This window comes from Quercus suber, unplaced genomic scaffold, assembly GCF_002906115.3.
Source record: "Quercus suber isolate HL8 unplaced genomic scaffold, Cork oak 2.0 scaffold_444, whole genome shotgun sequence".
In the NCBI taxonomy this organism is placed as follows: Eukaryota; Viridiplantae; Streptophyta; class Magnoliopsida; order Fagales; family Fagaceae; genus Quercus; species Quercus suber.
The window spans coordinates 280,934-294,071 of NW_027069895.1; positions in this window are offsets into that span (position 1 = coordinate 280,934).

The window sequence follows — 13,138 nt, forward strand, 5'->3', positions numbered from 1 at the left end:
TTGGGGGAAAGAAGCCGTTTTTTTGATAAGGAGATGATAAGTCAAAGAGAGAGAATGATTGATTGCTGAATTTAAGGGAATTTGGATTCAATAAGAAATTCATTAATAGTATAAACATTAGCCGTTTGTTTGATGGGAAGATGATGAGTTGAGAGAGAGAATGGGATTGATTAAAGAGAATATATGAAGTGGAAACCCTAATAATAATAAAAAAAAAAAAGGCGAAACTACACTATTGATATCTCAAATTTCCTTACGAAGCGTTATTAATCTCTCAAATTTAAAGTGAGAGCTATTAGTCTTTCAAGTTTGAAAAATGAGCACAATTGGTTTTTCTGTTAATAACCATTAATCATAATGCCTACGCTTCTCACGGAACTAAGACATGGCAAATTTTAGATGATGTGGCATCATATTTAATATTAAAAAATCAAAACACAAAATTCAACTCATTAAAAAAACCCATCCACCCATTACTAACCCATCTCAGGTAACCGCACCCATTAAGAAACAAACATTCCCAATTTGAAGCCTCGTGATTTGAAGAGAGAAATCTGAAATCCTAGTAGCGCCGTCTTCAATTGCCAGCACCGCTGTCCTCTACCCTTGCGATCGCTTCCTCTCACATACACAACTGATGAGACACAGATCCTAGACTTTCAAAATCCTATCAGTGGCTGAACATCACGCTCCAAAGTCACATACTCGCTTTATAAGAACTTCAGCATTTAGAATCACGTCAAATGTTTTGCAAATGTGTTAAAAATCCAAAGCGAATAGCCAAACAAATCATAGCGCATAATGTCTCATTTACAATGCTTAAATAATCTATATAGCCATACTGCTGCACCATTTGGAAGAACTTTTTGAAATCATGACCAAATAGTTATTATTCCAGTGACTGAAATGCATTTGAGTTGTCCGTCACACCAATGGTTGTGCATGTGAGAGGAATGGGTCGCCAGGGAAAAAAAAGATGGCAGTGCCAGCGGCGGATAATGACGACGCCGTTAATAATTCTTTTTTTTTTTCTTTTTTTTCTCGCTCTATCTCTGAATCGTTGCAATGTGATTTCAAATTGGGAAGACCCATTTTCTAATGGGTCACCTGAAATGAGTTGGGTGGATGAGTTTTGTAATGAGTCAGATTTTGTTTCTTAATTTTTTAATGTTAAATTTGATGCCACATCAATTAAAATTTGCCATGTCATAGTTCTGTAAGTCATGTAAGCATTAGGACTAACGGTATTAGTAGAATGACCAATTGCCCTCATCTTTTAAATTTGAGAGACCAATAAGCTCACATTTCAAATTTAAAGGACTAATAGTACTTGGTAGACAAATTTTAGAGACCAATAATGTAGTTTTGCCATAAAAAATAGTGGAATAAAAAATGTGTTTGTTTGAAGGATCAATATTCCGAGTAAATATTTCTCAAAAAAATAAAACATTCCGAGTTAAGAAAATTTATTGAAGTCTTTAAGAAAGGGTAGCTAATTGGAGCAAGGGGAGAATAACCCTCTGACACCATCATGATCTATTTCAATTTTTAGTTTACTTCCTAATCGCCTTCAATCATATTTCATAATAATGTAATAACATATTTTATAAGTTAAAAATTAAACTATGTTATAGTCCTAGAAATCAAAATAACATACTTTATTTTGCTTGTCATGTTAACACTTCATCCTATATTTGACCCAACTCACACATCCACTCCCACGCACATCCAATCCAAGAAATTAAATCCACTCAAAATCTTTACTTGGTATGTTTCTCTTCAACAAAATTATTTTCATCTCTTTCTTACTCACATGATAAAAAATATAATCCTACTATATATGCACATACTTGAATCTCCTTGTTTTTGGTCATCATATTGAAAGTGCTCATCTTCTTTCCACGAGCCATGACCATGTTTCATTTGGTGACTTGTTAGGACATAAGTGGATCATGTTAAGAACATATGTCATTTAGAATTGGTTAATCTTTTGACAAAACACACTTTACTTTTAATTGAGTAGATCTAGAATGTGGTTAATACTTCAAGGAACAAAAGTTAAAGTTCAAGTATTGAAGCTATGCAAATCTGTTCAAGAATAAAGTGAAGAAGTGATGTGTTTTAAAGCTTGACAGATAGCTCGACAAATGTATCTATCGAGATTTAAAATGTGAAGCTCGACAGCTATATCTATCGAGAATTACGAAAATTAGTTTTTCAGAACTGTTTTTCACACATATCCAAGCAATGTGTTTAGGTTTTCTTTTCTCACAACCCTAAACATATATAAGGATTATTTTAAGAGCCGTCATAAGATAGTTGCATTTGTTGTTGCAAGAATATTGTGACCAGAGACAATTTGCCCAAGTTCATCTTTCTCTTGAACAAGCTGCTGCGTTTGTACGTCGTAGGGTTTTGTGACCAAGATGCTTCTTGATCTTTATTGTTACGTTGTAAGGATTTAGGATTTAAATGTATTAGAACTTCAATGTGTAATGTTGGCAAACCATGATAAAAAATTAAAGTCTAGAATTAGGCTGCTCAAAGTATGTTTACTGTAAAGTTGGAATCGAGTAACTGTAGAAAATTATTGTTCACTTTTTGCAAGGCTCGATCGATTGAAAATTAAACTTGATCGATCGAAACTCTTGTAGAATGTTTTTCTGCAGATTTTTCCAACTCAACCCAAGCCCATATGACGTGTAGGGTTTTATATTTTACCTTAAGTATAAAAAGAAAAACCCCAACCATGTGTTTAGGTTGTTATTTATGCTGTGTGTGTGAATCTTTTGTGAGATCTAAAGGTGTTTGCCTTCATACAAACTTAGGGTTATCAAGTTCAAGATTGATGTCGAGAGCTTGGTGATCACTTCAGTTGCTACATAAAGAGCTTAAAGAAATACAAGTAGGAGTACTTGTCGTCGTTGTGGATCAAGGAAGAAGTAGTCCATAGACTCAGAGTTGTCATGTGGTCGTGGTAGTAAGTTTTCTACTCGAGGTAGCAATAAGATGCTAGTTGTTCTAAGTCACTATAGTAAAACTTCAATTTTTTCATAGTGGATCCGGTTTTACCTAAAAGATAGCTAGGTTATATCCTGCCCATGTTTTTTACCGATTTGGTTTTCTTGGGTTATCTTATCATTGTGTTTTTTATTTTCCGCACTGTTTCAATGATATAATTTACATGTGTTAACTTAGATTTGAATAATTTACCTAAGTTAATCACTTGGCTAAATAACTAAGTTAATTTGTTCGTGTTTAAGGGATCTAAAAACATACAAATGGTATCGGAGCGGGTTAGCTTTAGTTTTTAGATCTTTTGATCTAAGAGTTGATCCTTGACCCCTATTGTCATGGAACATAATCACTCTCTTGTGATCTCACTTCACTTTGATGGGAACAACTATGCCTACTAGAAAGTAAGGATGAAAGCATTCCTGAAATCTATTGATGAGAGAGTTTGGAATTCCATTGAATACGGATGGGAGAATCCAACTACTCTTGTAAGCGAGTGGCAAACTTCTTAGAAAGAAGCAGCCACTTTTAATAGCAAAACCATGAATGCTATTTTTAATGCTGCTTCTATGGAGGAATTCAAGAGAATCTCTAATGTTGAGGCTGCTCATATTGTATGGAATAGTCTCCAAACTATGCATGAAGGTACAAAGGCAGTTAAGATTAACAAATTACAGCAGTTAATTACTAGATTTGAAAGTATTAGAATGTCTGAAGATGAATGTTTTGATGAATTCTATGCTAAATTGAATGATATTGTTAACTCTGCTTATAATTTGGGTGAAATCTATGATCAACCTAAGATTGTTAGGAAGATACTTAGATTCTTGACTGAGGACTTTAGACCCAAAGTGACTGCCATTACTAAAAGCAAGGGTGTGGACTCCATCCCTATTGATGAACTTGTAGGATCTCTTCAGTCCTATGAGTTAGACCTACCTAAGACAAACAAATCCAAATCAATGGCTCTTAAGTCTGTTGATGATGTTGATGGGAATGGATTTAATGATGACCTTTCTGCTACAGAGATTGCATATCTTGCCAAGAACTTTAGAAATTTTCTTAGGAACAATAACAGAAGGGCAAAAGGCAAAAACAATGCTGAACCTAGAAATTTTAGAAAGAATGATCCCACTAAAGTGAATAATTTTGAAAAATCTAAAAAAAAAGTAGGTCAAACTTCTAATAATTCTATGGGTCAACAATACTTTGGTTGTCAAGGCCATGGTTATGTGAAATCAGAATGTCCTACATTCTTGAAGTCAAAGGGTATGTAAGGTTGAATTTAATCAACCATTTTGTTGGCTTGATTCCGTGCCAAATTTGCTTGTAATTCAGCATTTAGAAATCCTGTATTTAGGTGAGAATCATATAAGGGTAGTGTGTGAGAGAGTGTGAAGAAAAACTCAAGAGTGCGCACTCAAGAAGAGCCTCACGACTGGATCTTGAGACTGACAAGTCTCCAAAGAAGGCACACATGTGAACCATGCAGAGGAGCTGAAGAGTCACGCCAGTTAAAGCACTATAATACAAAACTTCCAGTCTAGCCATTTTGTTAGCTCGTGACTTAGACTCATGACTAGTTCTAGTCGCGAGGTCAAGTCTCCAAACAGCTCTATTTGTAACAAACCTGACCTTTCGCATTCCAAACACATACCAGTATAAATACCCTTATACCCACGTATTGTTAAGAGCGTCCAGAGAGAATTTTGAGAGAAAAACCCTAGAGAAAAATAAGATTGACTCATCCACAATCTTCATCCTTTGATTATCCAAATTCCTCTACTCTCACCCTCTCCATTGATACATCTTTGAGAGGTACGTTAGCTAAATCCTTATCTCACTATACCCATATCTGTGAGAAGGTTATTTAGAGCTTGGAAAGTAGTTAGGAAGGGGCCAATTGATATTGGTTGATGCAATGGGCTAATTGCGGGATCTGGTAAGCTAGAGAAGACAAAGGTTCGGCGTAACCTCGTTGGAGCAAGAAGTTTGGAGGGCTTAGGTACACTGGGTAAATTAGGCTTGGAGGGTATTCTGTTATTTATGTATCCCAACTTTATTCTCTAGTGGATTATTGACTGCTTGGAGGGTGGCGGAGAAGTTTTACTCCGAGGACTTCGGTTTCTTCTTCGATAACACATCACTGTGTTGTCTTTATGTTTGCATCTCTCTTCCCTTAATCTTTGCCTTTTAATTACTGTTGTGTTTATGATTAATTATGATTTAGATTGTTTTATCAATTCTGTTGGGAAATTTAGACCCCTTAAACAATCAGATTGCGTAGCCTAGATTAATTAACCAAGTTGTTACTTAGTCAAATTAAGCAATTCTAGGTTAAAACAATCCAAACAATCATATGAAGAATATAAAGCAGCGGAAAATAAATAACACAAGATATGATCACCCAGGAAACCACACGGTAAAAACCTGGGGAGGATTTGACCCACCGATCCTCAAGGCTAACCTGAATTCACTATGAAAGAATTGAAGTTCGTACAAAAGGACTACAAGCTCCCCGCTCGACTTCCTAATGCTACCCACCAGTAGAACTTCCTGACACGACCACGCGCAGGCTCCGAATCCACGGACTACTTCTTTCTTGAATTCCTCAATCAGCTACAAGCTCCCCGCTTGCTTTTCTTTTAAGTTCCAATGGTTGCAACAGTAATGATCTTCAAGATGTTGAAATAATCTCCACCATGAAAACCCTAAGTTTTGTGTAAAGGAAAGCTCCTCAAAGATCTCACACGAGATTCACACAAAACAGCAATGTATGAGCAACAATACAATATGGACAACCTTCAAAAACGTGGCTAGGGTTTTATTTATATACCTAGGGTAAAAACATAAAACCCTAAACGTTTAATGAAGTAGGGCTGAGTTGGAAATTCTGCAGAAAATTCAACCTGTGCGATTTTCGATCGATCGAGTCTATTCTTCGATCGATCGAGCCAGGCCGAGAGTCCCAAGTACTTCTGCAGCCACTCGATTCCAACTTTACAATATTAAACCAACTTTGAGCAAGTCTAAAGAAGACTAAATACAATGTTTTGATCATGGTTTGCCAACATTACAAATTAGAGTTCTAAATACATAAAATCCTAAGACCTTAGAACCTAACAAACTCCCCCTTTGGCAATCCGTGACAAAACCCTAATTAACAGCTCAAAGTTTTACAAATAAAAAGCCCTTTACAAAGATAATGCTCATAAAATTCAATTCAGCCTAACTACTATCCATAGTTGCAAGTGTAGACAGCAGCTTAGTTGAATCAACCTGTATAATCCTGAAATACTCAACAAACGCATAAACGCATGTGTGACAGTAAAGAGTAAAACAACAGGTATAACATTCTTGTAAGATCCACACAACACAAAATAAAGACATATAAAAATGAACAAGTCATAAATATAAATCAATACGCAGTGAATCATAAAGCAACAAGAATCAATAAAAAATATCATGTATATCAATCAATGTTACTCCCCCTAACATGAATATCCCCAAAAAAGATATACAAAGTGAAGCACATAGATACAATCTAAAAATCCACAAGCTCCTCTAAAACAAAAAAAAATCTCCCCCTAACAACAAAAACTCTACTACAAGTCAAAACTCCACTCCCCCTTTTTGTGACGGAATGCCAAAGGGCAATCACAAGTCGCCATCAAAAGGAGGTGGTGAGGGTGAATGAAGACGCGCAAGATCAGCTCGGAGAGCACGCATCTCATCCAGCAAGTCCACCAAAATCTGACCATGAGCCTGCTGAACAGTCATGACAGTCTCCAAAGTACGACGAACATCAAAGTCGGCCGAAGGAGGTGGAGGAACATCAGCAGCAGCATCATCATCACCAACAGGAATAGGAATATCCTCACCAGCCATACCTGCAGAAGAAGAAGGAGGAGGTGCGCTACTAGAGGGCTCAGATCTAGGGTGTTTAGAACCAGCTCGAAGATGAGCGGCCCTCTGTCTAAGAAAAGACGCACCTATAGGTCCTATCACATGTACGGGCTCAGAGGCAGGAAAGTCATCAAGACCAAGAAAGAGAAGAATCCTATGAATGAAAATAGGATGAACAAGAGCATGAGCAGTAGATGAACTCCTATAAACTTCGTTCAAAGAACGAAGAAAAAGATGGGGAAAACTAATAGGAGCATCAGTAACAAGAGCGTACAGAAAAACACACCTCTCAAGAGGAATGGTGTGAACATGGGAAATAGGCCAGATCGAATGACAAGCTATCCGAAAGAACAGATAGTGCAACCCAGAGAGCTCAGCAGAAGTGATCCGAGGATCAGAACCCCACTGGACAGTAGTACCAGTGACGTATGACAAAACATCGCTAATCTCGGGAGACTCATCATAAGGATAGACAGGATGCTGGACCAAAGGTACCCCTAGAGCATCAGCCACTACCCGAGGAGTAATGGTGTACTCTACGCCTCGTATCCAACTCTTAACTAGAGTGTTGGAATCATAGACGCGGATAGAGATGTTCGAATAGAACTCTCTAATCAAGGCAGAAGGTGGAGGAGGATCAGAAACATCCACCAAGGGTAACCAACCCCGACGCTCAAAATTTGCCCTAATGGCAGGATCAAGCTCATCTAATAGCACAGAACGCTCAGCCCAAATCTTTCTCTTAACGGTCAGTTTCTCAAAAGTCTCTTGGTTTTCCTCACTCGGAAACCTCTCACTATCAAAGGATGGAGGGGGTGAAGGAGAAGGTGAGGGAACACTCCTACGGGCTCTAGTTTTCCTAGGCATAGTGCTAAGGAAAGGACAGAGACACAAAGAGAAAAACACAAAGAAACAAGAGAAAACAAAACCAAGGGCAGACTGCAAATTAGCACAATAAATAATATAGAACAAAAATCTATATGATGCATGAACAATAAAATGTTGTGATGCATGATCTAAATGCAGTGACAAATTAAGTTTAATTGAGAGTAATTGGACAAAATTGGCTTGAACAAGGAATTTCTATCAAAAATCCCAAAAATTTGAAAAACCACTTGAAAATTTTGCAACAAATTGATGAATTGAGCATTACAAAACACAGCACATAGATTATAATGCTTAATTACACCAACACAACAAGCCAATTTCATCAAATTCTACCCAATTTAACAAAAGCCCCAATTCGGATCAAGAACAAACCCTAGAATTTTCAATTTTTCACAAAACACAAAATTGATCAAATTAACCACCAAGGATCATTAATATAATGTGTCCCCACAAAAACCCAATGATCAATTTCATAAAATAAGGTTTGAATCAACAGAAAATCCAAAAAGAATCAAGTCCGAAAATTACCCTTAAATGCATGGATTTATGCATGAAATAATGAAAATAACATCAAAAGGAAGGGCAAAAGAGTCTTACCGGCTTGAGGAAAGAGAGATTTTGCAAAAACAACGGAGGAAAACGACAAAAATCCTGAGGTGTGGAGCCTTGCCAACGCGGAGAGAGAGAAAAGTTTGAAAAAAATTTGAATAGAACCTTTGAAAAAGTCAGAACTGAACTTTTAAAAAGCTTTTCCACGATATTCGATCGATCGAAAATTACATTCGATCGATCGAAAAGCACAGTCATTTTAAGACAAATGAGAGCACTTTTTCGATTGATCGAAAAATAGGTTGGATCGATCGAAATGGGCAGAGGCTCACTAAATTTTGGAAAAATCACAGTTTTTGAAAGACACAAGCCGAATTTTGAAAATAACTCCTCAAAGCATTAAATTGAAGAAACAAAATGCATGAGTATGAGATGGAATGCTTTTTCAAAAACCCAAAATTTTGAACCCAATATTCTTAAACAAATTGCAATCAACCTCCCATTATATTTTCTCAAGCAACAAATATGTTGTGCATAAATCTCAAGATATTTTCAAACTTGGTTGGTCAGACCAAAAACACACACTAGCATGTACAGTGTTTAACAAAGAGTAACTTGTGTCGTGTGTGATACTAGCAAAAACTTGAGATACATGTGAGGTGATATGTGAATAGCAATCAATCACAAAGTCTACAAAATTCATCACATAGAATTCAAAAGAGACTATCACCTAAAGAGTTACATCCTATAACTCCCACATCTCCTAGAACAAAAGCTTGCAATCATGTAAGTTTCTTGTATTTTTGCCTCTTATTTGCATGAGATGGCATTCAGCCTAATAGTACACACCGGTTTGAATTAAGTGAATTGGCATCAAGCCTAATAGTACACACCAGTTTTAATTTATTTTGAGGCTACACCTTATGTTCTTTTTGTGCATGTGCTACACTTTCTCGAGCACAGAATCTTATGATATGCACTAAGGTGTTCATGATTGGCTAGTGAACAGTGGTGAGATGGTTATTTATGCCTTTCTCAAAAGGATCAAGTCCGACAGTCAAATAACATGTGACTTCAAGATTAAGACAAAGTGATAAACACCATAAACATCTTTCCCACACAACATGCACTACAAAGCTCAAACTAGTAAAGTGCAATAAAGTAAGCTCATCCAAGTTAAACAAGGTACATAAGACATGTTATGTGTAAATAAATTGACCAACCTTGTTTTTCAAAAATCAAGAACAATATGTTCAACATAAATTTTGCTTCCTCCTTTTCCCTTTTTTTTTTTTTTTTTTTTTTTTTTAAAGGAAAACAAATAAATCCTAGAATGAAATGCATGAATGTAATGCAATGCAAGTCCTAGAACAAAGAAAACACAAAAAAAAAAAAAACAATGGTCACAAAAGAATAGAGCAATGAAGCACAAGGACCATGTCAGAAAGACTCAAGTATTTCGAGTCTTTTGCATCCAAAACTTTTTAGATGCACCATGAGCATTGGAGTTCTTATTCACATTTGAGTGATTCCCAACTCCATGATTGGAATAAAGGTTTAACACCTTTACCAATTCACCAATTAATGCCATAGGATCTTGTGCTTGAGGCACAGGCACTTTTGGTTTATTTGCTCTCTTATCAGCTTGAAGCTTGTAACAGTTAGGACGAATATGTCCAGACTTACCACAATAATGACAAACCCACGCAGGTTTACCATGCATCTTGTCCTTAGATTTGGTAGGCTCCTTAGGTTTAGATTCTCTTAAGTCTACCCTAGTCTTCTTAGGTGGTGAAACTTCTACAGGTTTAACTACCTCACTCACAGGTGGTTTGACAGTATCACTCACAACCTCACTCACAGAAGGTCCAGAAGAAGAAGAAGGAACAAAAGTAGTGGAATGTGGTCCAGTATCAAAGATGCTTTCAACATATCCTAACCCAGTTTTATCAGAAGGATACTTTTGAACATTCAGCATGTGATCAAGTTTAGAACTAGCAGATCTAGCAACAGATAAATCATGTTCCAAAGTTCTAACTTTATCAAGCAAAAGCATATTCTCAGATTTAACATTATTCAAAAGTTCATTTGCATCAAACAGTTTAACAAGCAAATTTCTCTTTTCAAGCTCAAGAGAATCAATTTTCTTTAGGCCAAGATCAACTTTCATAGCATCCTTTGCAGCAATTTTGCAAAGTTTGTTATAGGCCTCTTGAAGATCTGCATCTTCAGAGAGTTCCCCATCAGAAGGGTTCTCTTCAGCAGATATGCCTTCATTGACTATAGCAGTAGCCGTGAAAGCAATGAAGTTTCCATCCTCGTCACCACCGGACTCATCATCAGAAACCTCATTATCACTAAGGGTTACAGCCATAGCTTTACCCTTAGTCCTTAAGAATGTAGGACATTCAGATTTCACATGACCATACCCTTGACAGCCAAAACACTGAGGACCCAAAGAGTTATTAGAAGATTGACCAGAATTTTCTCTAGGTTTTTCAAAATTGTTAACCTTAGTGGGATCATTCTTCCTAAAATTTCTAGGTTCAGCAGTGTAAGTACCTCTTGCCTTTCTATTTGTATTCCTAAGAAAGTTCTTAAAGTTTTTGGCAAGATAGGCAATCTCTGTAGCAGAGAGCTCATCATCAAATCCACCACCATCAACATCATCAACTGACTTAAGAGCCATTGATTTGGATTTGTTCACTTTAGGTAGGTCAGACTCATAGGATTGAAGAGATCCTACAAGCTCATCAACAGGGATGGAGTCCACATCCTTGCTTTCAGTTATGGCAGTCACTTTGGGTCTAAAGTCTTCAGTTAAAGATCTAAGAATCTTCCTAACAATCTTAGGTTGATCATAGATTTCACCCAAATTAAAAGCAGAATTAACAATATCATTCAGTTTGGCATAAAATTCATCAAAGGATTCATCATCAGACATCCTAATGTTTTCAAACCTAGAAGTTAATTGCTGCAGTTTGTTTATCTTAACTGCCTTTGTGCCTTCATGCACAGTTTGGAGGATTTTCCAAGCAGTATGAGCAACCTCAACATTAGAGATTCTCTTAAATTCCTCCATAGAAACAGCATTAAAGATAGCATTCATAGCTTTGCTATTGAAGCTTGCTGCTTCTTTTTCAGAAGTTTGCCACTCACTCACAGGAGTAGCGGGCTTCTCCCATCCGTATTCAACGGAATTCCAAACCCTTTCATCAATGGATTTCAGGAATGCTTTCATCCTTACTTTCCAATAGGCATAGTTGTTCCCATCAAAATGAGGAGGAACAAACAGAGAGTGTCCATGCTCCATGACAACAGGGGTCAAGGATCAGCTCAGAGATTAAAAATCTCAAACAAAAAGAGCTACCAGCTCTGATACCACTTGAACGGTTTTAGACCCCTTAAACACACAGATTGCGTAGCCTAGATTAATTAGCCAAGTTGTTACTTAGTCAAATTAAGCAATTCTAGGTTAAAACAATCCAAACAATCATATCAAGATATAATGCAGCGGAAAATAAATAACACAAGATATGATCACCCAGGAAACCACACGGTAAAAACCTGGGGAGGATTTGACCCACCGATCCTCAAGGCTAACCTGAATTCACTATGAAAGAATTGAAGTTCGTACAAAAGGACTACAAGCTCCCCGCTCGACTTCCTAATGCTACCCACCAGTAGAACTTCCTGACACGACCACGCGCAGGCTCCGAATCCACGGACTACTTCTTTCTTGAATTCCTCAATCAGCTACAAGCTCCCCGCTTGCTTTTCTTTTAAGTTCCAATGGTTGCAACAGTAATGATCTTCAAGATGTTGAAATCATCTCCACCATGAAAACCCTAAGTTTTGTGTAAAGGAAAGCTCCTCAAAGATCTCACACGAGATTCACACAAAACAGCAATGTATGAGCAACAATACAATATGGACAACCTTCAAAAACGTGGCTAGGGTTTTGTTTATATACCTAGGGTAAAAACATAAAACCCTAAACGTTTAATGAAGTAGGGCTGAGTTGGAAATTCTGCAGAAAATTCAACCTGTGCGATTTTCGATCGATCGAGTCTATTCTTCGATCGATCGAGCCAGGCCGAAAGTCCCAAGTACTTCTGCAGCCACTCGATTCCAACTTTACAATATTAAACCAACTTTGAGCAAGTCTAAATAAGACTAAATACAATGTTTTGATCATGGTTTGCCAACATTACAAATTAGAGTTCTAAATACATAAAATCCTAAGACCTTAGAACCTAACAAATTTTGTTTTAGCTTATTTTCATATTTCACACATACATTATTTGATAATAAGCTTAAATTAGTAATTTGTAATTTGGGGGTTTAAACGTTTATAGATGTTTTACACACATTTTGAACATTTAGGATAAGACTATGGCTGTAACCCTTAGTGATGATGAAGTTTCTGACCATGAGTCTGGTAGTAATGAGGATGGAAACTTCATTACTTTCACAGCTACTGCTGTAGTTGATGAAAGTGTTGTTGTTGATGAGAACCCTTATGATGGGGAACTCTCTGAGGATACTGATTTGCAAGAAGCCTATAATAAGCTTTGTAAGGTTGCTACAGAGAATGTTATGAATGTTAATTTAGGCTTAAATAAAATTGCTTCTCTTGAACTTTATAAGAAAAATCTACTGTTGAAACTATTTGATGCTAATGAATTGTTAAATAATGTGAAGACTGAGAACATGTTGTTGCTTGATAAAGTTAAGAACTTGGAACTTGAATTATCTGTTGCTAGAGAACAAACAAATA